Here is a 22988-nt window from a genome sequence, read left to right as displayed (position 1 = left end):
ACAACTGAGCCACCCAAGAGCCCCATCCCAAATGACTTTTAATTCCTAGTCCCTCCGCGCACATAGGTTCTACCCTTGGAGAGCTTAAGGCAGCTGATGGCTCCAAAGGAATGTTGTAGGTAAGATATTAGCCATCCTACTGAGGAGAGATTGCTGATAAATATGTGTATGTTATATTATACAAATGTGTGTGTGTGTAAAATCACTATGTCCAAGTAAAACGTTGGTTTTGGTTTGGTTTTTCTTAACTAGTTGATTTGTATTTAAAGTCTCAGAAAAGAACACCATTCATGTACTTTCAAACCAGAAATAAAGTTGTCTTAGATAAACTTGGACTAAACATACAGGCATAATAAGATAAGATCCCGAGGCTCAGTGCTCCAGCCTGATGGCCCACCAGTCCCAGACCTTCACTAAGCACTGGCTTAGGATCAGGGACTATTTCCACTTAGTAAATGATAAGGATAAAAAGATCACTAAAATGCGACATAGCAAAATGATTATCTTTTGTTCTTTAGAATACAAAGATATGGGGGAGACTTGTCTGTGGTTTGGTATAACAAAGCCTGGAACTCGGTAAATATTAACTGACAGCGAGAACATGAAAATCCTTTTGATTGCACCACCTGCCAAGCCTCATAGCCTTTCCTAGAGACCCAGTGAAAGCTAAAATAACCAAGAAAATGAAAGAAAGCCAAGCCAAACAATGAGGAAATGAAAGTACGTGACCAAGCAGGTGGCTTCAGTTGTAGTAGAAATATTTGGTAGCTAGGAGCAAGATGAAATGGAGTTGTCATTTTCCTTCATAGTTAAGATACGTGAAACCAGTGAGATAGTCTGTAGCCTGTGAAGGCACAGACTCTAATTCTAAGAGCCAATTTATTTTACTCTAATTGGAGAGGTTGGAAAGACTTTTGAGATTGTTATTTTAAATGTCTTTTGCTATTAAACTGTGGTTAGGAAATCTGCTCAGCCAAAATGATGCTAAAAGAGCATTAAGTTTATGAGTCACGAAAGCCAGAATGAGTCCAATTAGTTTCCTGCACTTTTTAGCACAATAGATGTCTTTAATATACAATGAGATGCTGCTTTGAAATTGATAAAAGACAGGAGATCAGAATCTTGGCTCTTCTCCCCACCTTGAGTATTGACCAAGTAAAGGTTAGATGAGCTATTGTGTTGATTCATTGGAAAGATTCCTCTTCCACAGAATGAGGTTAACAGTGGGCACTTTGGGTCTTGCTGGGCACAGAGTGAGCTATTGTGTCTTCTGAGTGAAGTTTTTTATATGTAAAAGCCAGAAGGAAAGCACTGGGTCTGACTTCCTCGCAGCCCCTTATTGGGCTTTTCCTCTTTCCTCCCTCCCTTCCTTTCTTGTTCCTCCCAGCTAAGTGCATCTCCTCCTCTTCCTTTTATTTTTACCTTTCAGTAACTCTAATTCCATCTGGTCCCAATATTCTAAGTAGAAAATGGCGAAGTAGGCCATGGAGGGCTCTTGCCTTAAGGGGGTTAATTTGCACAAATTAAATACTGACAAGTCTGGATTTCCAGGAGCCCTGGATGTTGTTAACAGTCCTGACTCTCAAGGATTTTCAGGGTTTTTTCTGTCCCACATTTTATTCCACAAGGTTCAGAAACAAGCCTTGTATCACTTGCGATGCATCACTTGGATGCCAAGAAAATGCTCTGGCTAATAGGCCCGTGGGTCTTACATGGTATTTCTTGTAGCAGGAAATTCAGTGTGGAAAAGGCAAAGGACTCTCTTAGACCTCTGTCACCAGAGTGGGGGAAACATAATTTCAATCATGTGCCTTTCACCCAAATATGAAAGCAATATGTATTCATTTAATGAAACTTACAAAATGCAGCATAGTACAAAAAAGCAGAAAAGACAACTGTGATCTCACAACCCAGGAAAAACCCATCTCGGTCTTATGTCACGTTTCTTTCTAGGTTTTGGAATCATTTACATATCTTGGATGGAATCATGCACTACAAACTGTTTTGTATCTTGCTTTTGTAACTGTACTGTAGCTCATGATTTTTCCTGTTATTAAAAATTATTAGAAAATTTTATTTTTAGAGGTAGTAAATAATTCTACCATGTGAATGGATCATAATTTACTTAATCATTTTCCAATTCTGGATATTTAGATTGCTTTTTTTTTAGATCATAAAAAACTGCTAAGCATTTTTATACATATATTTTTGACATTGTTGAGACTCATATATGCAGACTTACTGAATCAGAATCTGTAAATATTAAGGCTTTTGATACATGTTACCAAACTGTTCTTGAGAAAGGTAGGAACAATTTGCCCTCCCAACATCTATATTTGAGATCTGTATAACACCATAGGTTTTCACTAGCATATTAATTTATAATTTTTAATTTCTAAAATTAAATACTTTTTGTTTTCAAATATTTATTGGATGTTCTTATTTCTTCTTTTGTAAATTACCTTTTTGTATTCATGACTCATTTTTCTGTTGAGTGTTCAACTTTTTAAAAAAATTTTATAATAGTTGCTCATTTCTCAGTTTGTTATAACCTGGATTGTTTTGTATTTTTTGTTATTTTGTTATTTTTTATTTTTATTTTTTAAGATTTTATTTATTTATTTGACAGAGACACAGAGAGAGAGGGAAAACACAGGGAAGGGGAGTAAGGGAGGAAGAAGCAGGCTTCCCACTGAGCAGGGATCCTGATGCAGGGCTCGATCCCAGAACCCTAGGATCATGACCTGAGCCAAAGGCAGATGTTTAATGACTGAGCCACTCAGGTTTCCCTGTTTTGGATTTTTTTAAATAGTTTTTGTAATTGCATGTAGGCAAACAAAAACTTAAATATGTAGGTAGTAGTGCTTACAAAGCCATTCTCCAGCCCAGTGTTTGGCTTGAGAAGAGTATTGATGGCTTGATGTTTTGGATGAATATATCACTAAAGTATTAATCTATACTTAGTTTTCAAGAATTTTATTAGGAATAGAGGTAATTTTGCCCCATGACTTTCTAACATATTTGGAGATGTGTATATAGTTTCTCTTCTTTGACTTAATGAGGTGATGATTCAAGGCAATAAATTTCTCTCTGTTGAAACATCTCAGCATTCATAGAGTATAACTTTGCTTAATCAGAATGCTTTATTCTTTCAATAGTCTTTGGATTTGATTGCCACTATTTTAATCTGAGATTTTCCTAGATATCCACAAGGAAATTGATCTGGGGTTTGGTTTGTCAGATTTGAATATTTGGATAAGGAATATATTTGTTCCATAAAGTGATATGAGAAGATAGCCACTTTTTCCTATGGTTCATAATTATTTTCTCCTTAAATGTTTTGATTCATAAAATAATTAGGTCAGATATCTTTGGAGAGATGGGTCGGGGATAATTTCATACTTTTTTCACACTTTCCAGTTTCTTCTGCAGATAATACTTTCAGGCCTCAGTATCTTCTGGAGTATTTTGTTTTTGTTTTTGTTTTTGTTTTATATTTTCCTTCCCTCCTCTTTATTCATTGGTTCTTTCCGCAATATTGATTACCTGTTTTGTACCAGACACTATTCGTGGCCAGAACAGTGGAAAGGCCAAAGGAAGACAGAGATGAGGCAGACATAAAGAGTTCTCACTGCAGTTCTGGTTCCCTGGGAGATGGCCTCGGAACCTTTGAGATTTATGTGCAGAGTACACTGAATGTTGAGGGCAGCAACATTGGGCAGGGGGAACAGAGGCTTTAACTGATACTATAGGGAGTTCTGGGGTTGGGATGGCTCTGCAGAATTTTCCCCAGCTGACCAGTTGACCAGTCATTATGTGTGCAGTGCCCCCAAGGAGGGGAGTGTGACTTTGGGTGAGGAGGCTCCTTGGGTCTTGCACAATTCCCATTCCTGGAGAGGGCAGCAATATGCATTCACATTCCTGACAGCAGGTAAGATGGGTGCCCTGCTCCTGAAGGAGGATCTCTTCTTTGATTCTGCATTGATTGATGATTACATCTGCAACACTGTTTGTACTGTTCAAGAACAAATGATTATATCCCATTGACCATCCAATGCTTATGTTGTCTTTTCAGCCATTCTCTTTTTTTTCTCCCCCCTTCCCCAACCCCAGTCTCACCCCTTGCTTATTCTGCTTGGGGATTTATTTATTTTTTTCATGTTTTTGAAGAACTGTCATTCAGATTTATCAATTTTACTAGATGCTGTATCTTTAGTATCTTCTTCTGTCTTTTGTTATTTCTTCTTCCTACTTCATTTTGTTATTTCCCTTGGATCTTGAGTTGAATGCTTAGCTTATTTAATCATTTTATTTTTAAAAGAACTACTTTAAAAACATAAATTTTCCTCTGAGTGCATTTTTAAAACAGTATTCTTTACATTTCTGTCAGTATAGTTTTCACTGTTATTTTTAAATTGCGTATTGATCTCATTTTTCCCTCAGCCTAGAGACACTTGAGGAGAAAATTCTAAAATGTCAAAGTAATTCTTTTTCTGCCTTATTTTGCCATAGTCAGAGAAAGTGATCTGTAATATTTCCAAAGTTGGGCATTTCTTAAGATTTTCTTTATAGCATAATGTACTAGATTGACTAGTGAACTAGTCAAAATTCATGTCTGTTAGGGACCTTAGAATGTTACCTTATTTGGTACTAGGGTCTTTGCAGATGTAATTAGTTAAGATGAACTCACATTAGGGTAGGTCCTAAATCCAATGACTAGTGTCCTTATAAGCAGGCTAGTGAACACAGAGACACATAGGTAAGAATTGAAGACAGAGGCAAAGAAAGGAGTGATATAACTAACCGGTATGGGATGCCAAGGAATGCCACAAATGCTGGCAACGACCAGAAGCCAGGAAAAGGTGAGGCAGAATACTCTGCTAGAGCCTTCAGAGATATGCTAAAGGCTCTTGCTAATACTATTCTTTAATACTTTCCTTAAACTTACAATAATTTTTACCTCATGCACAATGGTATGATATTATTTTGCTGCTTAACACTTAATGGGAGTTGTATTTTTATTAGTAGTCATTGTAGTTAGTAGTATTATATGGTAGTTGTATTATTTTACATGCTATCATTACCCTATACTTGATTTTATCTCCTGTACTATTACTTAGAATTGCTTTTTATCTGCTTTTAATATTTGGCCATAGGTATTTTTTTGACAAAAATCCTCTGCCCAGTCTTCATTAAAAAAAAAAAAAAAAATCTTATATCAGTATGTTAAACAGTTGCTTCTGTTTTACATCTAAGTGTCCACTCCCCATCTCTCTAGTTTTGTAACCAAACAGGAGACTCTTTGTCTTTTCATTGGGAAACTCATCTGTATGTCCATTTATGTAATATCATAGCTGACAGATTTGCTATAGTTGCTATTAATTCTGTTTGTGCCTTGATACTTTAAAAGAAATGCCTCCCTAGTGTTTCTTTCATTTTCGGTCTATTTTCCTTGTTTTTTATATTGTCAAAGATTTGGGGAAATCTATATCTTGTTTCCATTCCATGAAATTCAAAAGTTTTCTCAAGCCGCATTTAATAGAGGATACTTGAAGGGTCCTCCGCTTTGACAGATGACATCTAGGACAATTTACTTTCTCTTGCAGCACATCACCCACTACCCTCTCTGAATCTTTTACACTGATTCTCCTGTATTTTACACCCTAGTGATTGTACTTGTGTTATGATTTTTATATCCTATATCTACTCTTTGGGGCACATATTTTGCTTTGCATTCATAAAATTTATTCTTAGATATTCTAAATATTCTAAAAACAGATATTCTAAATATCTGTTTTTAACTCGCCTTCAAGGACCCTGTTAGCTCTATTCTCTTGGTCAGTTGGATAGCTTCAAGGAATTTCTTTAAAGAGAAGTGTGTTTTCTAAGCCTTTGCGTGGCTGAAGTGCTTTATACTTTGAACTTCAATGATAGCTTGAATTTTGCTCAGTTTAGTTCTGACATTTAATATTGCTGAAGAGAAGTTAGAGGTCAGGCTGGTTTTTATTTTTCTATAAGTAACTGTTTGGGAGATGGGGTGGAGGTAAGTGGTGGCTGAATGAGGAATTCAATCATTGTTATCGCCATTTGAAAATGCTACCAAAAGTTGTTAGGTGTAATATTTTTTTGCCATTTCTTGGAAAATAGTAGCCCCTTTTGATTTGTATGCACTGAATTTCCTTATGTTTAGAAAGCTTTTCTTCTACTGGCCTGTTTACTAATCCATTTCTTCCTGGTTCTTCTCCAAAAACAACTATTTCTGACATCTCTCATAAAAGTACCATATGATATCTCTTTTCTCTTTATCTTCTGTATCGTCCATATTCTCTACAATTATTTTAATCTGTATGGTTTTCTTTGCATGCTGACATGTCTTTTTGAGTTTGGCTTTCATAGTTTTAAACAGTTTTTTAGGGAGAGAGTGTGTGCATGTGTGTGAGTGGGGGAAAGGAGGCAGAGGGAGAGGGAAAATCTTAAGCAGGCTCCGTGCCGAGCTTGGAGCCCGGAGAGGGGCTCTATCTTGTAACACTGAGATCATGACCTGAGTCAAAATCAAGAGCTGAATGCTTAACCCATTGAGCCACCCAGATGCTCCTTTCACATTTTTAAAAAATTTAAATTCAGTTAGTCAGTATATAGTACATCATTAGTTATAGATGTGGAGTTTAGTAATTCATCAGTTGTGTATAAACCCAGTGCTCATCACATCATATGCCTTTCACAATTTTTATTTTATTTTATTTCATTTTATTTTTTAAAAGATTTTATTTATTTATTTGACACACAGAGATCACAAGTAGGCAGAGAGGCAAGCAGAGAGAGGAGGAAGCAGGCTCCTTGCTGAGCAGAGAGCCTGTTGCAGGGCTCGATCCCAGGACCCTCAGATCATGAGCCAAAGGCAGAGGCTTTAACCCACTGAGCCACCCAGGCGCCTCAACTGTCACAATTTTTAAAAAGATTTTATTTATTTATTTGACACAGAGAGAAAGAGCACAAACAGGGAGAGATGCAAAGGAAGAAGCAGACTCCCCGCTGAGCAGGGAGCCCTGTGGGGCTTTATCCCAGGATGCTGGGATCATGACCTGAGTCGAAGGCAGAGACTTAACCAACTGAGCCACTCAGGTGCCCCACCTTCCACATTTTTTTAAATAAAGATTTTATTTATTTATTTGACAGAGAGAGGCACAGTGAGAGAGGGAACACAAGCAGGGGGAGCGAAGAGGGAGAAGCAGGCTTCCTGCTGGGCAGGGAGCCTGATGCGGGGCTCGATCCCAAGATTCTGGGATCATGACCTGAGCTGAAGGCAGACGCTTAACGACTGAGCCACCCAGGCACCCCTGCCTTCCACATTTTAAATTTGAGTTTCTCCATCTGTTCTTTTGCCACTGCCCTCCATGTGAATTTAATTAACTACTTATATTTCATGTTTAGTTTCTTGAATCTTTCTTTTTTAAAAAAGTAAGATTTTAAATTATCCGAGAATGCATGAGAGAAATCGTGAGTGGGGGAAGGGCTAGACGGAAAGGGAGAAGCAGGGAGCCCTACACAGGACTGTATCCCAGGACCCTGGGATCATGATCTTAAGCAAAGGCAGACTCTTAACTGACTGAGCCTCCCAGATGCCCCCGTTTCTTGAATCTTTCTGTTTGTTTATTTAAAAAAAAAAAATTTATCTCTCACTAAATCCTTTTAATGGACCTATGAAAAACATATCAATTATTCTTACCTTATGGATGAGGAAACTGAGAAATAGACTACTTCAGTAAAGTGCTCTAGGTCACACCGGTAGTACTTGACAGAGTTGGGACTGAATTCAGAGCGGTCTGATATGGAGCCTTGTCTCAGCCACTGTCTGATTTTGCTTCTGTTTTTAGAATTATTATAACACATGACTTAAGTATAAGTTACATGAAGAATTCTTTTATAGGTGAATGTGTAGTTCTTTGAAGGCAGAATAGGGGTAAAGGTAGGTTTACAAAATTGTTTAAGAGTTTTGAGCCTAATATGGTGACCAGATTTGTAAGATGTCTAGAGCAGAAGTGTAAAATGGACAGAATATTCAAGACAGGGAAGTGCTGGAGTTAAGATTCAAAAGTCTTTGAGGCAAGAATTTCACCTTTAATTTGCCGGGTGGGCCTCTGGTTCCTACGAATGAGATGTTTTAGGTTTCTGGAGCCTCAGAGATAAGATAGAGAATTCAGCTCAGGGTTAGGATATGAGAAGGGCTTGAACTAGCAGGGAAGAAAAAGATCCCATAAGGTGCTCTAGGAAGAACTAGTCTATCTAGAGAGATAAAGACTATTGGCTACTACATGAATGAGTACAGATATGAGGAAAAATATATACCTAGTGTTTATTTCTTTTGTACTTTAAGATTCCAGTACACTATGGTAAAAATAACATGTCTGCATTGAAGAGGCAGTCAAATGGAAAAGTCATTAATGCCTCTGGAGTATATGTGTGTGTGTGAGTGAATGAGTGTGCATGTGTGTTTCTGTTAAGCAGTGGTGGGGACCCAAGAAGAAAGCTTTATGTCTGTGGAACATTTTATTTCACCCTGTTCTATGTATTAAGAAATATGGAGAAGACTACCAGCATATTTTGTCTCATAGGTAATAAAAGCGTAATTCCCTTAGAATGATTTTGGCATGAGGAACACTTTAAAAAAAAAAAAAAAAAAAAGAAAGAAAGAAATCTTTAGTCTATTTGAGCCCGTAATCTGATTAGGACTAATTACATTATCAGTATAAATACGAACAATCACATCATTAGAACCCGTAATTGCCTAATTATGACTTGTACTCATGCAGTGATTTTTGTTAGATCTGAATTCCAGCTATAGGATTATTCCGCCAAATCTGGAGACAGAAATTAGAGTCAATTCCAGTCAGGTTAGTGGCTCTTATTTTTTTGGAGGCCCTGGGTAGATGCACCAGTACCATTTAATGGAACTGATATTATTCTTCAAACTTTTCATAAAGGCCAATTAAAAGAAACTTCTTTCAGGTTGAAATAATTCCCCTTACCACTTCATTAAGTAAAACAAAAGAAAAAACAAAACAAAACAAAACAAAACAAAACAAAAACAGGGGTGGGATATTTTTTAGGACTCAGACACAAAACTAACAGAACAGAGGCACTGAGTGTCCTGACAGTTTTCCAGCAAGTTCCTCATTATCATGCTGCTCTACCAGACTCTTTTTATCCCACCTGTCTTTATTTTTATTTGTATGTTTCCTGGAGGAAAGTCTTACAGGGTCTTATTTGGGAGACCGGACGTAGGGGAGCATTTATTCCTCAGCGAGTGAGCTGTTCAATAGTACAAGAAGCAGAGGGAATAGTTCATTTCTCTTTGTCTTTGGAAAATTTGATGGCTACCAGCCAAGCCTTGAGGAGAGGAAACAAATGATGTATAGTAAGTTCAGTTTGGAAGACTGCATTTCCCCCACTTTCCTGGTCTATTTATAATACTTTAGTGCCTCCACAGCGACCAAAATGAGACTGGTTCCATAGAAGCCTGGATGCTTGGAGGCATTCTTTGTCCCAGGTTTTAGGTGTGTGAGTTGTTAAAAGAAGGCTCCCTGAGGATCTTCCTTAATAAGCCCAGTTTGGATGACGTCCAGGATGAACCCATACATCGAATTCTGAATTATAATGGGTAACATTATAGTAAAACTCCAGAGTATTTCTCTCTGTGTTCTAGAACATTAAATATTTTTGTCTGGCAGGCACATCGGCAAAACCCCAATCTCATTCCAGTCTGATAAAGCTATTTTTGCAGTTGATTAGCATGCCAAATGTTTCCATTCCTACATGTTCACTTTCCTTCCTTTTCCACTATTTGTAAACTGCTAGGGAGGTGTGTTAACAACATTGGATTTCAGTGTCACATGGAGGGGAAGTTGAGATGGTAGGAGGCAGGGGTTGGGGAGAAGTTGCTTTCTGTACATACTTTAAAACTCTACTTTTTCCTTCTTAAAAATTCTTTTGAAGAGGTTGATAAGTGCGGTGTCTGGGTGGCTCAGACAGGGAAGTTGTCTGACTTCTTGGGTCATGGTCTTGGGTTGTGAGATGGAATCCTGCATCGGACCCCACACTTGAGATTTTCTCTCTCCGTCTCCCTCTACTCCTCCCCACCCCTTGCATGCTTCCTCTCTCTCTTTAAAAAAATAATAAATAAAAGGTGGATAAGTGTATGAATACTCGCTCTAAGTTAAATATAGTTGTCATTACCATGATTGTATGGTTTCGTTTTATGAGGTAAATGGTAAATTAGCTTCTAAGGTTTGCTGTAATAAGGTAGCATCAACTGGGTAGCTTAAAACAGTAGAAGTTTATCCTCTTACAGTTCTGGAGGCTAGAAGTCTGAAATCAAGGTGGACAGGACCACGGTCTCTCTGAAGGCTCTGGGGGGGAAGCTCTTTGCTTGCTTCTCTCTAGCTTTCAGTGGCTGCCCGCCATCCTTGGTGTTCTGGCTTGTAGAGGCATCACTCAGTCTTGTCTTAGTTTTCACATAGCCGTCGTCTTAGTGTCTCTGTGTTCATAATTCCCTCTTTATCTAAGGACGCTGGGCATTGGATTGGGACCCATCCTAATCCAGTATGATCCCATCTTCCCTTGATTACATCTGCTAGGATCCTATTTCCAAATAAGGTCACATTCTACAATAGTGGAAATTGGGATTTCATCCACTTTCGGCGGGGTAGGTGGGGAATACCGTTCAAACCTGTAACAAATGGCAAAAGTGAATGTTTCAATTTTCCATTTTTCAGAGAAGGATCCTTCAGGGATGTGGGACAGTTATCCATCATATCTAGCAATTTTCCCTAGAAGCCTAAGAGAGGTCAGGGTGGATAGCCCTGTTTTACCTGTAAGGTAGGCAGCCATCCTCCCAGTTCATGAAATCCAACACTTCCTAGTTAAGAAATGTGTTAGCCCCAAGTTGCAGAGTTCACCCGATACCCACGATAAGTTGACAGTGAAAGGCCGAGATTGGAGCCCACCATTCATTGCTGGACTCCTAGTCTGTCTTCCGTTAGTGCTGAGCAGGTGAGCATGGGCTGCACAACAGGTGTGTGGATTGCCCAGCAGAGCAGGGACAGCACGGGATGCTTCTCATCACACTACAAATCCCCGAAGTTTCTCCTAGTCCAGCCTGGGGCTAAACATCTCACATGCTTCTCTGAAAGAGGTCACCTATAAACAAATGAAATGAATAAAACAAAAGCTTAAGCTGTTCTCTCTTCTTTGGGATATTTGCATTGTAATGGAGCAACCGGGGCTCCATGTCAGACCTCCTGAATCAGTCTCTGAAGGCAAGTCTTGTATCGAATCTGTATTTTGGAGCACACTAGGTAACTCCCAGGATAGGGCATATTTGAGAAACACTGGAATAAGGAAGCCTGACTCTTGAGACAGTAAGGAGTAGTATTTAGTGCGGGGATTTTAGGAAAGAATCAGGTGGGGATGTTGAGGGGAGAGGGTGGGGAAAAGTGGGAAATTAATTACTCAGTGCCCTCCAAGGAACATCAGAGTCTTATGCATAGTTCTCTGAGTTTGAGGCCTGGTGTCTTGCCTTAGGAGGGGTCCAAGGAAGCAAGTTCTCTGAGCTTAGAGTTCTTCATTCCTCTTAGGAGAAGCAGAATATATTTAGGATTAGTTATTAAGTATAGAGCCTGGGGTTTCTTGGAGATTGAAGGACCAATTTCATATTAAGGGAGTTATCAGAGAAAATTCTAGCCTGCCTTGTCTTCTTAGTTATATTGTATGCAGTCAGTGGTTATGCACTCCCTTTTTTAAAAGAGCTGCTCATTATTTGTTTTGTACCTAAAGTTATAATCTAGTGTCTGTGACAGCACATTTGATTGCTTTTAAATTAAGGTGGTAGGAAAGGCAAAGAAATGACTAGGGAAAAAAGTTTGGAGAACAGATGACAAGATAACAGTGTTTTTGAATCTCTCAAAATAAACATGGTATTGAAAAATGATCCAAAACCGTTTGCTTGAAAATCGCACTTATGTTTGAGTAATATTTCTGTGAGATATTTTAAAATCTATGTTTCTCTGAAGGCTGGTGTTCTGAAATTGAATTGAAGACTGCTTAATACTGAAGTATGACATGTTTTCTTTTGCCAGGGTTTCTTGTACTTTCTCCTTTGTTTAGTTTTTACAAATTTAATTTTCATTATTTCTGCATCTTCAAAATAGAAATCCCCTGTGGCTTCTATCTGAATGGGATCCCCAGTAAATGGTGACACGTTTTCCTTTATTATTTCCTTTTCTTTATATCTGCTGCCCTTCTTCAGTTTCATTCCATTTAATAACATTCATTGAGGATCTCCTGTGTGCCAGCACTGTGCTGGAGCTGGGACATGAGGGGCTCTACTCATGAGCTCAAGGTTGTCAGTGAGAAGCATCTGGAAAGAGATTGTGTCACTGTCTTATGAAAAGTAACATATTGTACGCTTTGTTGAGGTGCTAGGAGGACACAGATATGGTCTGTTGGGCATAGTTGGGAGTCCAGGAATGCTCACTGGAACAAATTACACTTCAGCAGAAGCCTAAAGTATGGGTGTGAGTTAGGTAGACAGGTGGTTGGGTGAGCATTTTGCCTGTATTTACCGTAGGGAAGAAAAAACTTCTCTACATTCTTAGCTTCAGTGGTTGGGTCTGCAAAAAAACAAAACAAAACAAAATGAAGAAGGTATATTAACAAGACAAAAACAGAATTTATTAACATGTGTCTTGTACATACATGTGGGAGAAACCACTCATGAGGAACTCAAAGGAGTGGTTAGAACTTGGGCTTAGACAGAATTTTAACAAAGAACAATCAATTTGTAGAAAAGTGAGAAGACAGAGGAAAGGATTTTAGGCTGCGAAGGGCAGCAAACTTTGGGAAGGTTACTACATGGCGGAAACTACTTGAGAAAGATTTGTATCTGTCCATTTCACCACCGACTTTCTGTCTTCTTCCTGGCCGAGAAACTTCCCTGGAAGAGGGGAGTTATGGCGATCCTTATCTGACAGAAGCTTTGGGAAGCTCTAGGAAGGCTTCTTCTTGTCAATTCTCATTTGCCTCTAGTTCAGAATAACTCTTACACCCAGGTGGCATGTTTTGGGCTGGCATATTCTGATTTCCCACACCACATGCTCTGCCTTAGAATTAATGTTGCAATGGAATCTGTTTCTTTCCTGTATGTATAAGTCAAACCCTCCAGTGATTCACTTAATCCCATCCTCTTTCTTTTTCAAGGACTTTGCAGTTGATCCTTCCCCATCCTGTAGTAGCAATTTATACTACCTGCTGGGTCTTCTGCATAAGAAGGCAAGTGTGGCACAATATCTCTTTTCTTTGAAAACAAACAAAACTTTCTACACTGATGTCTGCCTCTAGATGCTGTCTCATTTTTCTGCTTCCTTTTATAGTCCAACTCCTTATACTTATACTAATTCTTGTCACTTTTTTTTTTTTTTTTTTTTTTTTTTGCATTGTGCACTTCCTGAAGCTTACTGCACTTAGATTTTCATCCTTACCATTTCACTGAAATCACTTTGGTCAGAGTCAGTAACCACCTCCCATAAGGCCAAAGTGAATGGTCAATTCTCAGTATCAATTTACATATCAGCAAGAGTTGTTATAGTTGGTCACATTCTGGATATGTATTCTTCTCTCATCTTCAGGGCATCATGTACTCCTGATTTTTTATCTTGAGAATCAAGATTACCACTGATACTTAATATCTCTCTCTCTTTCTTTCTCTCTCTCTCTCTCTTTTATATTATTTCTTCTCTTCTGACATCTAAATGTGCAATCTTGGCCTTGTCTTCTCTATTTATACTCATCTCAGTAATGTGGTATAAAAACCATCTCTAATGTCAAACAACTGAATATCTACAGATAGTAGTGAGCTAGTTAATATATAGTAACCAGCTTTCTGGGGGAAATAAAGCTCTAATTTGAAACATTTGCCCATTACCATGGTGTAAATACTCGCAGCATGACAGATTTTAAGCGAGATTAATTACTACCTCAGTGATGATACCGAATGGGTGTTGGGAAGAGATGTAAACATGCACAGATATAAGTAATCTCAAGAATGTGGATCATAGCAAAATGTAGTTAAGTAACTAGAAAGTCATGAGTTTGAATATTTATTACATATGTCTTTAATATAATGTATTTAATTATGTTGACCTAATTTAATTTTTAATAATGGTTATGTTCGACACCTGGTTTACAAAATTCTTTGAGAATCAGTATGAAACAGATTCTGCACACTGTTGTCTCTAGCCTGGTCTTTTTGTGGATATGTCTTCCGTAAGGTGCTATCAACTACTTCCTGCTTTATGTGACCACGTTGGCTACATCATAGGCTTCTCAGAATTAAATTGTGACACTTTCCTTGCCTAACGTCCCCCTTCAGTTTATGCTACCTACAATTCTCCTGGTTGCACAAACCAAAAGCTTAGAAGTCATCCTTGACATTTCTTTCTTGTGTACACCCCCTTGCCAAATCTAAGGTAATTATCATGAGTATTGCCTTAAAATTCACATCACATCCACAGCTCCCATTCAAGTTTAAGTCTCCCTCATCTCCTTCCCAGAGCCTTAATGAAGACTCCTGAGTATTTTGTTTTAACTCTTCCCCTACAGACTCATCACTTTACAGGGGACAAAATATAAATGTGATCATGCTTTTCCACTTCTAAAAACTCTTCCACATACCAACCTTTGCATTATATAGTTTGTCTTCTCACTTATTTCTGTAGATGAACACTTCATGATCCCAGACGAAGCTAGTCTCTGTCTCTTGGCTTGGAACCCCTCCCTGTTCACTTAAGCACAATGCTCTGGTAACTATGTGATCTCTTATATTACCATTTTTCTTCTCTACTAGCTTCGTTTCACCAGCCTACAAACAAGGGAAAAAAAATAACATAAGATAGCAAAAGCAAAATCAAGCAGTGGCCAACCTTCTTGTGTATTTTTCAATGTTGCCACAGGAGTTGGCAGTGATCCCTGGGACTGTGTTTCCTTTCAGCTCATGTAGAAAAGGTTCCAAGACTTCTCTTCTCTGAGGAAATGATTTGGGAGTTTGTGCTTGAATGAAGTTGTTCCTGGGATCATATTCCAGAGTGGAGTAGTGACTCCACTTTTTAATGACCTTTGTGGGAAGGCCATCTCCAGGGAGAAATTTGCTGATGTGAGCCTTATTTTAGAGACAAGGCCTTGGTGTCTTGTCCATGCTATAGCTCTAGGCTCCCAGCCTTTTTATTTTTACTTTTAAGATGATTGGTTGAAAGGTAAGAACATGGTCTTTGGCAAAGTATAGGGTGGCATGTAGCAGGCCGGGTCTAGAAAAGGCAAAACCAGCAAGATCCCCATTGCTGAGGGTGAGCAAGTCAATGTGATTTTGTTTTCAGTCTTAATTTACAAAGCCATTCTATTTGGTAGCTGAGTAGAGCTTCTCAATCTTGTTCATTGTAATCTTCATTTTCTATTTGATACAGTTCTTTGGATTTAGTTAGACTTCTGAGTTCAGGTTATAATTATGAAATAAAAACCAAGCTACACCACTTCCAAACTGTATTTCTCTTGTCCAGGCCTCTCTCTCTAAGTCGACTTCTTTACCCATCTACAAACAAGACCTCTCTACTTGGATGGCCTAACAGACTCAGCTGAACTCTCACTTGTCCCTCTCTCCCCTCAAGTCTGCTCCAAACCTTTTTCTTTCCCAAGTAGTGAAGGAGGACTTTTCCTGATCTTTTTGCTGTTCCTCAGGCATGCCACACATCCTCCGTTAGGCCTTGTATGTACAGGTTATTCTCTTGGTCTGGAATGCTCTTTATCCAGATATTATCATGGCTTATTCGCTCAACTCCTCCAGTTTTTGCCAGATACCACCTTCTTGGTAAGGCCTACTCTGACCAACCTATTTAAGATCACATCTATTCTCCACTCACAAATCTTCCAATACTTTTACCCTATTGATTTCCTTAAGACGTAATCACCTTTCAACAAACTACACAATTTACTTTATCATTTATTTTCCTCTTCTCTCCCACAGAATGGAAGTTCAATGAGGAAGTGGATTTTTTTCTTCATTTTTTGCTCATTGATTTATCTCCAGTATATAGAACACTGCTCAGTAAAAGCTGGCAGGCAATAAATATTTGTTGAGTTGAATGAATGAATGAATGCGTGAATGAGTGAATGAGTGACTTTTCTTAAAAACTAAAATAAAATTTAAACACTTATTACAAAGTCCTGCATAAACTGACTTTGACAGCCTCCGACCTAATTTCCTATATTCTCCCATTGGCTCAGTCCAGTCCATTTGCTGTTCTGTTTTATTAAGGTATCTCCTGCCTCAGCTTTTACACTAGCTCTTACCTTGGGCTGTGATTAGTGTATTACCTCCTCAAAGTGTTTTTCTCCAATATTCCTATCTATAATGGAGCCCCTCCTCTTCATTAAATGCCATCTAGCCCTGCTTCATTTTTTTTTATTGTACTTATCAGCTACTGAAATTACATTATTTATTTCTATGTTTAAGTATATTTGTGTTTTTGTCTTTTTTCCCAATAGATTGCAAATGTAGTAAGGTCAGAGATTTTGTCTTTCTTATGTATAGCTTTATCTCTGACACATGATGTTGGACACAAGGTGTACCTAGTAAGCGTTAGTGAAAGGGTGGATGAATTAATACATAAATGCAGAAACTAGAACTACAAGGAAATAAATGTAATAAATTAGAACAGTCTTTTATGGACTGAATGTTTGTATCCCCTCCAAATTCACATGTTGAAGCCCTGCCCCCACAGTATGGGAGTATTAGGAGGGAGGCGTTGGGGATGTGATTAGAATTAGATGAAGTCATGAGGAGGGAGCCCTCATGAATGGAATGCCCTGACTCCTATCAGGGCACCCATGGGAGTCTCATGGGAGAGCTTGCCTCCTTTCTGTGCTCTCTGCCATGAAAGGCTACAACATGAAGTTGGCAGTCTGCAACCTGGCAAAGGGTCTCATGAGAGCTTGACTATGCTGGCACCCTGATCTCTAGAACTATGAGAAATAACTTTCTGTCATTCACAAGCCAGCCAGTCTATAGTACTTCATCTTAACAGCCTGAGCTGTCTGGGACACAGTCCATGAGGGGAAGTGCAAAGAAGTTTCTTTTGAATTCTGTAAGCACATGAGGACAACTGATTTCTGCTAGAGAGAAAACGGACATGGCCAAATAAGTAATTGAGTTATACACTATGAATAGGAAGGCAAGAATGCAAGCAGGGAGGATAATGCACTAATTCACTGTTGGGGAAATGAGAGCTTAAATTAAGGCAGAAATGCAGTGGGAATGAAGAAAAGAGTGGCTAGTATTGAGAAGAATTCAGGAGTTAAAATGACAGAAGTTGGTCAGATATGGAGGTTGAGGAAGGAGAGGTCCAGAGGAACAACAAATTCTGATTTGCCAGCAACATTTACAGCTGTGTCATTAACTGAGATAAAGAGTAGAGTAGGGGCAGAAGGTGGTGAATTGGACTTTAGACATATTGAGTTGCACTTGCCCAATTATTATTTCCACAGTGACGTAGCTCAGGAAATAGGCTAGGGCTCAGTCATCAGCCTTTACAGGTGGTTGTTAACCCATAAAAATGTATAAAGTTATCCATAGAAAGATGTGAAACAAAGGGTGCTCAACTTTCGTATTGTCGCACATTTTCAACAACTAAAATTTCTGGCTCTATGCATATATTTTTAAAGACGGGATATTGGCCTAGAGTTCTCCTTTTTTGTACTGTCTTTATCTGGTTTTAGTATCTGGGTAATGCTGACCTCATTTGGTCATTTGGTAATTTTCCTGCCTGTTCCATTTTTTGGAATAGTTTAAGAAGAACAGATATTCTTCCTTAAATGTTCAGTGGAGTTCATGTGTGAAGCCATCCAGTCCTGGACTTTTATTTGTGAGGAAGTTTTTGATTACTGATTGAGTTTTATTACTGCTAATAAGTCTTTTCATTTTTTCCCCTGTTTCTTATTGGTTTAGTTTCTAGGACTTTATCCATTTCTTCTAGGTTGTCCAATTTGTTGGCATATGATTTTTCATAATACTCTCTTCTAACCCTTTGTATTGCTGTTGGGTTGGTTATTTGTCCTTTTTCATTTCTGATTTTGTGTGTTTCAGTTCTCTCTCTCTTATGACTCTAGCTAAAGCTTTATCAATTTTGTTGGACTTTTCATAGAAAAAGCTCCTGATCTCTTCTATTGAGTTTTATAGTTACTATATCATTTATTTCTGCTCTAATCTTATTTCCCTCCTTCTGCTGGCTTTAGGTTTCATTTGTTCTTTTTCTAGGCCCTTTAGTATAAGGTTAGATAGTTTGTTCGAGATTTTCCTTGCTTTCCAAGGTGGGCCTGTTATGCTATATAATTTCCTCTTAGAACTGCTTTTGCTGCCTCCCAGAGATTTTGGACCATTGTATTTTCATTTTCATTTGTCTCCATATATCTTTTAATTTCCTTTTTGATTTCTTGGTTGACTTATTCACTGTTTAGTAGCATGTTATTTAATCTCCATGTATTTGTGGTCTTCCCAGATTCTTATGATTGAGTTTTAGTTTTGTAGGATTGTGGTTGAAAAAGATGCATGGTATGACTTCAGTCTTTCAATTTATTAATGCTTCTTTTATGGTGTTGTATGTGAACTATTTTGGAGAATGTTCTGTGTGCATTTGAAAAGAATGTGTATTCTGCTGTTCTAGGACCAAATGTTCTGAATATACCTTACATCCATCTTGCCCAGTGTGTCATTTGAAGCCACTGTCTTTTTGTTGATTTTCTATTTGGATGATCTGTCCATTGATGTAGGTGGGGTGTTAAAGTTCTCTACTATTTATTATTGTATTATTATTGATTAGTTCTTTATGTTTGTTATTAAAATTTTTTATTTGGATGCTTCTGTGTTGGATGCATAAATATTTATAATTTTATCTTTTTGTTGGGTTGCCCACTTTATGATTAGGTGGTGTTCTTCTTTGTGTCTTGTTACAGTCTTTGTTTTAAAGTCTGTTTTGGGGGTGCCTGGGTGGCTCAGTCACTGAGTGTCTGCCTTCAGCCCAGGTCATGATCCCAGGGTCCTGGGACAGGGGCCTGGAATCAAGTCCCGCATCAGGCTCCCTGCTCAGCAGGAGGCATGCTTCTCCCTCTCCCACCCCCTTGTTTGTGTTCCCTCTCTCGCTGTGTCTCTCTCTGTCAAATAAAACAAAATCTTTAGAAACAAATTAATAAATTCTGTTTTGTCTGATATAAGTACTGCTCCCTGCCTTTCTTCTCCCATTCATTTGCATGATAAATATTCTCCATCACCTCACTTTCAATTTGAAGGTGTCTTTTGGTCAGTGTCTTATAAGCAGCATATAGATGGGTCCTGTTCTTTTTATCCATTCCATTACCTTATGTCTTTTGATTGGACAATTTGGTCCATTTCTGTCAAAGTACTTATTGATGGGTATGTATTTATTACCATTTTGTTACTTTTTTATGATTATATTTGTAGTTCTTCTCTGTTTCTTTCATCCTCTGCTCTCTACTCTCATTATTTGCTGACTTTCTTTAGTGATATACCCGGGTTCCTTTTCTTTAGTGATATATCTGGGTTCCTTTCTTTATATTTCTTACATATCTGTTATCAGTTATTGATTTGTGGTTACCATTAGGTTTATATATAATATCTTAGCGTATAGCAGTCTATGTTAAGTTGATGGTTGCTTAAGTATGAACCATTCTTTTTTTTTTAAAGATTTTATTTATTTATTTGACACAGAGAGAGAGACAGCAAGAGAGAGAACATAAGCAGGGGGAGTGGGATAGGGGAAAGCAGGCTTCCTGCAGAGCAGGGAGCCTGATGTGTGGCCCCATCCCAGGACCCTGGGATCATGACCTGAGCCAAAGGCAGAAGCCCAACAAGTATGAACCATTCTAAAAGCACTGAATTTTTGCTCCTCTTCCTCCACATTTTAGGTATATGGTGTCATATCTTTTCATTTTGTAGATCTTTTGACTGATTTATATATACTTAATTTTACTGCTTTTGTGCTTCCCACTTTTCTTACTCCTGCTTATGGTCTTTCCTTTCCATTCAAGGGTTCTTTTTAACATTTCTTATAAACCTGCTTTAATGGTGATGAATTCCTTTAACTTTTGTTTGTCTGGGAAACTATCTGTCTGAATAATAGCCTTGCTGGATAGAGTATTTTTGTTTGCAGGTATGTTTATTTTAGCACTTTGAATATATCATGCCAGGCCTGCAAATTTTCTGCTGATTAATCAGTTGATAGCCTTATGGGATTTCCCTTATATGTCACTATTTTCTTTTCTCTTGCTGCTTTAAAAATTCTCTATTATTACTTTTGGCTATATTAATTATTATGTGTCTTTGACCTTTTGGGTTGATTTTTTTGGGGGATTCCCTGTGTCTCCTGGATCTGGATTTCTGTTTCCCTCCCCAGATTCAGGAAATTTTCAGCTATTATTTCTTCAAATAAATTTTCTGCCCTCTTTTTTCTCTCTCTCTGCTTTGGGATCCCTATAATGTGAATGGTATTAGGCCTGCCTGATGGTATTGCTGAGTTACCTTAATCTATTTTCATTTTATTTTTTTGTCTTTCTCCCCTTTAGCTTGATTGCTTTCCATTATTCTGTCCTCCAGGTCATTGATCTGTTCTTCTGTTTCATTTCATCTTCTGTTTATTCCTTGTAATGTTTTTTAAATTTCAGGTATTGAGTTCTTCATCTCTGCTTGGTTCTTTTTCATGTTTTCTGTCTGATGTGGGGCTTAATCTCTCCGGCCCTATGTCATTATGCAGTCCTCAGTGGCCTTCATCCCCTCTTCATTCTATAGGATATCATGCTGCTCTAGAAGTCTTAGTTTCCATGGAGAAATGTTACTACCCGGAGACACAGCGACGGTTTTTTGTTTTGTTTGTTTGTTTGTTTTTTAATTTTCAGGCAAATACTGAGTTATTGCATTGGCTGGGATGATTGATGTTGATTCTCAAGGAAGAACTGGATTGTGATGACACTGTAGGGGTAAGGAGGAAAGTGTCTGGAAGAGGATGCTTCTTAGTACTCTCAAACCCTGGGATTAAGTTCAATACAAAACTGTAACAATGTATACTGGCATTATTACTAAGGTACAGAACCTTCTAGAATTAAAAGTTTGGGTCACTGTATCAGGCAAGGGACCATAGTTAGCTGAGGTATTTACTAAAGGCAAAGGAAATATGGAATGGACAGTGGAAGGAAATAGTTGTAAATACCAGCTATGGCTAATTGCAGAAATGAAAACTATAACAATTATGTGCATTTCCTCCAAGTTTGATGTAATATTATTATAAATATATAATATATATACAAAGTATACAACATAAATATCACAGAAAGTTTTATTTTCTTTTTACCTTCTCCCATATGACATAATTTGTGTTAATATTAACTTATATCTCAATTTTAAGTTACAAGAGATCAAAGGGTGAGAGGGACTATAACTTAGAAGAGGAATAGCTCTCATCCAAAGATAGATGAAGGACTTTGATTACTTTTTGAATTAGTGTGTCTTTCCATTGAATGAGGTAGAATTGCATTATGTTTTGCATTAGGTTGCTGTTTTTTTAATTTTAATTAGAAAGTTAAGTATGATTGAAAGAGGTATATATGGACAAGGAATGGATGATTTTCATTCAGGAATTTCCTTTCTGTCTGCTCTTGAGTACCTTGGGCCACAAAAGACATTTTACATTTGAATTGGAAAAATAGGAGGAAAGGAGAGCCATCTTAATTAATTAACTTTTTAAACATTTGAATAGTTGGTCCAGGGTAAGATGTACTCTTGCAGTTCACCTGTGCTGTTGCGTATCCTCTGGCTCTCCTGGTTGTGTGGCAGCAGTGGGGCCCAGGGTCTTGCTTTCTTTGGCTTCCACTGGATTCTCCTTGAGCTTTTTGAGCAGGTGTATGTTGAGCCCTTGATGAGGGCACCGGGAGGCACTCCCATTATCAAAATGGAAGGTTTCATCAGGTTCCAGGTCAGCCTTGTAAGTTCCAGTTTGGGCTTGCTCTCCTGCTTTATGTTCATCTTTTTTCTTCTTCTTCTTAATGCTGATACTGCATACTTCATACCCCAACAGAAGACACATGAGCAACTTAGTCTGGAACCAGCTCCCATAATGCACATGGTCACATCTCTATAATAATCTCGATATAATATACAATACATCATATATTATATATATTATATAATATATAATCTCTATAATAAACAATACATTTATGATCAAACTCTGATAACATTGTTGTTTAATATCTTACCCAAAATATGTTTTCATGACAAAAATTCATATTTTTTTGAAGTGCACATGATTTATAAACTGATTTCAGAACCTCTAGTACTGAAAAAGTAACTTCAGTGTTCCTGTGTTTTTTACCTTATAATAACAGGAGACACTTAGGGTTTGGGATTATATGACTGCAGTGCAGGACATACTGCCAAGTTGGCTTATAATAAAGAACTTGGCAGGGCCAACAACTCAGGGGATTAAGAGCATAAATTTAGAGGTTAGTATTGAGAATAATAACATGTAAGGATATGGATGTTTCATTTTCTCTCCATATTTAAAAAAAATCCCTCTTTCATTAAATTTCTTTTCATTGGCCTATGGCAGGTAGAATTGGCAAGAACTCTAGCATCATCTGGTGTAAGTTCACAATTTTTAGGTGGCAGCACCAAGACCCAGAAGGGTAAGTGACCCGTGGTCAAACACCCCATGACAAGGAGACCTACTGACCCAGCAGCACCCTCTCCATCTTGCCAACAGGACAGGAAGCTGCTCAAACAGAAGCATTGGAAACCCACACTCTACCAAAATACAATTTGAGTTTGTGGTGAGGTAGATAAGAGTAATAAATAGTGATTTCATAAAGTTTAAGTAGAG

This window comes from Mustela putorius, unplaced genomic scaffold, assembly GCF_011764305.1.
Source record: "Mustela putorius furo isolate JIRA1106 unplaced genomic scaffold, ASM1176430v1.1 tig00537255_pilon_pilon_pilon, whole genome shotgun sequence".
In the NCBI taxonomy this organism is placed as follows: Eukaryota; Metazoa; Chordata; class Mammalia; order Carnivora; family Mustelidae; genus Mustela; species Mustela putorius.
This window is presented reverse-complemented; position numbering follows the sequence as displayed.